Genomic DNA, 4204 nt, shown 5'->3' with positions numbered 1-4204 from the left:
AATCATTGTGTGACCATGGACAGCTCAAGTCACCAATCTGTGCCTCAGTTTACCCCTCTGTAAAAAGGACACTTACCAGGGATACTAAAGGAGGTTGCATTGACTAAGGCTTCAGAGGAGTATTGAAGTTTCATTAATCAGTGTTTTCAAAGTGCATCAAGGCCCTCAGCTGTAGGGCACTGCAGATGTGCCAGCTATTCTTATTGCAGCAAATAGGCTCTTGAGCACTGTGATGAAAGCAAATCTGAAAAAGCAGATGGAGCTCTTTCACCAGTGTGAACTCAACTGAAAAATATCAACATCAGATGTGCCTTTAAAGGAAGTCATTGAATTCTAGTTATTTCTGGAAGCGCTTCCACTTGTCTGGGAGGCAGCAGCTGTGCACAGAGCTCTCCCTTGTGGTAAAAGCTATGACTAGCCAGATAGAAGCTTTTAGACCTGAATGTGATCATCTTATAGGCCATGTCTACATCTAAAACTTTACAGCGCTGGTTGTTATAGCTGTATTAGTACAGCTGTATAGGGCCAGCGCTGCAGAGTGGCCACACCTACTGCTAGCAGCGCTGCAAGTGCTGTTAGATGTGGCCACACTGCAGCGCTGTTGGGAGTGATGCATTGTGGGCGGCTATCCCACAGGGCACCTCGTCCCAAAGCGGCGCTGGGGCTTGTGGGAAGGGGAAGGAAGTGTGATTGTCCTTCTGCTTCCTGTTCCTGTTCCTGTTCCAACGGCCAGCGTTGCTTTGGTACACATGCGGAGCACTGTGGCAGCATTGTGACTCTAAAGCGGTTTTTCTGCATTATCTTTCAAGAATGGATCCTCAGGTACTGAATACCGTACTAATGACTATTGCCAGCACATCTCGCCTTACTGTTGATCTAATCCTTAGGCTGCTAAATGTGCGTGTGACTGACATTGAGGAGTGGGACAATGGTACTGAATCGCATCAATATGCAGACAGTACAGTGCTAGTGGCAATAACAGACATGCTCTGCTCCGTGGAGCGGCGCGTTTGGGCTCGGGAAACCAGCACTGAGTGGTGGGATCACATCGTCCTGCAGTCATGGGATGACGAGCAGTGGCTGCAGAACTTTCGTATGAGGAAAGCCACTTTCATGGCACTTTGTGATGATCTCGCCCCCAACCTGCGGCGCATGAACACGAGATTTAGAGATGCCCTTTCTGTGGAGAAGCGGGTGGCTATTGCAATCTGGAAGCTGGCAACTCCAGACTGTTTCCGATCGGTGGCGAACCAGTTCGGAGTGGGAAAGTCCACCGTTGGAATGGTGCTGATGCAAGTTTGCAGGGCCATTAATCGAACACTGACAAGAAAAACCGTGACTCTTGGGAACGTGCAGGACATTTTAGATGGCTTTGCAGAAATGGGCTTCCCTAACTGTGGAGGGGCAGTAGATGGGACGCATATTCCTATTATCTCTCCACCCCACCTGGCATCGGTGTACATTAATCGCAAGGGGTACTTCTCTGTGGTTCTGCAAGCGCTTGTGGATCACCGTGGGCATTTCACTGACATTTACTCTGGATGGCCTGGAAAGGTGCACGATGCACGCATATTTAGGAACAGTGCCCTGTTCAGGAGGCTTAGGGCCGGGACCTTTTTCCCAGATCACAAGATAACAGTAGGGGAAGTGGAAATGCCCATTGTGATTCTGGGAGACCCCGCTTACCCATTAATGCCATGGCTCATGAAACCATACACGGGGAAGCTTGACAGGAGCAAGGAACGGTTCAACTACAGGTTGAGCCGCTGTAGAATGACTGTGGAGCGTGCTTTTGGCCGTTTGAAAGCCCGCTGGCGCAGTCTTTTCGGGAAGCTAGATTTGATGGAAAGCAGCATTACCGCTGTTATATGCGCGTGCTGCACCCTCCATAATATTTGTGAAGGGAAGGGTGAAAGGTTCAGTGAGGAATGGACCTCCGAGGTTAGACGTTTGGAGAATGAGTTTGCTCAGCCAGAGAGCAGGGCTAACAGGGAGGCCCAGGAAAGGGCTTCAAGGATTAGGGATGCTATAAGGGAGCAATTTGATGCTGAGAGCCAGCAGTAATGATTGGTGCATGTGTTGTGCTTTGCTTTACATTGCTGTGTATAATTAACCATTTCTATCACCAATAAAACATAGGGAAAGAAATACAAACCAAATCCTTTTATTTGTCATACAGTAAAAAACAGGAAAGGGGGTATGGGTAGTTCACCGTACATTCAGATGTTTTAATATTTCCTATTTTACTCAATTGAAACCGCCTGATGCAAGTCACCGTTGCTTTGCTGCAGGACGATTGGGGTGGAGTGCACTGGGTAAGAATTAAACATATCTTGGTTACTAGGTGACCTAATAGGTGTTGGGGGCAGCTGATGATAATAAGGAACTGGGTGCTGCATAAAGCTATTTTGAGGATACACAGGGGGACAAGTAACAGTGCTTTGGGAAGGCTGTGGGATATCACGGTTTATATTTGTCTGCATGGCTACAAGAGACTCAAAAGACTTGGTTTGCCGAGACAGGAGTCTCATCATCTGCCTGGCTATTCTTTTGGCAGACAATTCCTGTCTCCTGCTTTCAGTCAGCCTCCATTCCTGTAAACTCTGCCTCCATTCCTGTTCACTTTTTCTCCACTCCTCAGTCTTCCTACTTTCCCTGTTGTAGTGGTTCAGAACGGTCTTGATCAGCTCCTCTTTTGATTTCCTAGGATTGCGCCTCAAATTCTGCAATCTACGTGAGGCTGGTGACACAGCTGCATTACTCGAGTTGCCTAGAAAAAGTAGAGACAGAGACATGTAAAACACAGGGCATCATTGTTTATTATCAACTTTTGAAGGACACTGTAAACTGTAGGTAGCATCCCTCTCACATACCTCACATAACACTGTAGACTTCAAGAAAGCTGACATGTCTAGCAGTGGGGTGAGTACTTTTGCTTAAAATTCTCCCATGTTAGTGGGATGTCTTGGTTCCTGCTTGGAAGGGGGGCCGGGTGAGTAAAAAGCACCCCGCAGGGCAGGTTTCCCGCTTGGAAGGGGGGGTGGTGGACGGACAGAGCACCCCGCAGGACACGTTTCCCGCTTGGAAGGGGGGGTGGTGGACGGACAGAGCACACAGCAGGGCAGGTTTCCAGCTTGGAAGGGGGGATAGGCGAGGAAGAAGCACCCCGCAGGACACGTTTCCCGCTTGGAAGGGGGGGTGGTGGACGGACAGAGCACCCCGCAGGACACGTTTCCCGCTTGGAAGGGGGGGTGGTGGACGGACAGAGCACCCCGCAGGACACGTTTCCCGCTTGGAAGGGGGGGTGGTGGACGGACAGAGCACACAGCAGGGCAGGTTTCCAGCTTGGAAGGGGGGGTGGTGGACGGACAGAGCACCCCGCAGGACACGTTTCCCGCTTGGAAGGGGGGGTGGTGGACGGACAGAGCACACAGCAGGGCAGGTTTCCAGCTTGGAAGGGGGGATAGGCGAGGAAGAAGCACCCCGCAGGACACGTTTCCCGCTTGGAAGGGGGGGTGGTGGACGGACAGAGCACCCCGCAGGACACGTTTCCCGCTTGGAAGGGGGGGTGGTGGACGGACAGAGCACCCCGCAGGACACGTTTCCCGCTTGGAAGGGGGGGTGGTGGACGGACAGAGCACACAGCAGGGCAGGTTTCCAGCTTGGAAGGGGGGATAGGCGAGGAAGAAGCACCCCGCAGGACACGTTTCCCGCTTGGAAGGGGGGGTGGTGGACGGACAGAGCACACAGCAGGGCAGGTTTCCAGCTTGGAAGGGGGGATAGGCGAGGAAGAAGCACCCCGCAGGACACGTTTCCCGCTTGGAAGGGGGGGAAGAAGCACTCCGTCTGGATGCCTACGTGCTGGGAAGGGCGGGGGGGGGGGTTTGGTGGATTGGGGCAGAGGAAACAGAGCGCCTTGCGCTGGGGAGCCGTGCTTCTAGGTACCTGCCCTCAATTATCCCTAAACTATCCACAGGCTTTCATAATGCCAGACATATCACTGCTGCGTGTTACCAAGGAAGAGCGGGAGGGTCTTCTACAGGAATGCGGATACCGCCCTGGCCCCTATGCAGCTCGCCTGTGTGCGGCCATGGTCCCCCCACCCCTCGCTGCACAGTGGATCGGACGAGTTAGCATGAACGGGACAGGGACCACGGTGGCTCTACCTATAAACTTGTTAAAGCACATTGCACAAGATCTAGCT

Source organism: Gopherus evgoodei, chromosome 8, assembly GCF_007399415.2.
Source record: "Gopherus evgoodei ecotype Sinaloan lineage chromosome 8, rGopEvg1_v1.p, whole genome shotgun sequence".
NCBI classification, from domain to species: Eukaryota; Metazoa; Chordata; order Testudines; family Testudinidae; genus Gopherus; species Gopherus evgoodei.
The sequence above is the reverse complement of the archived record's forward strand: the minus strand, read 5'-3'. Positions refer to the sequence as shown.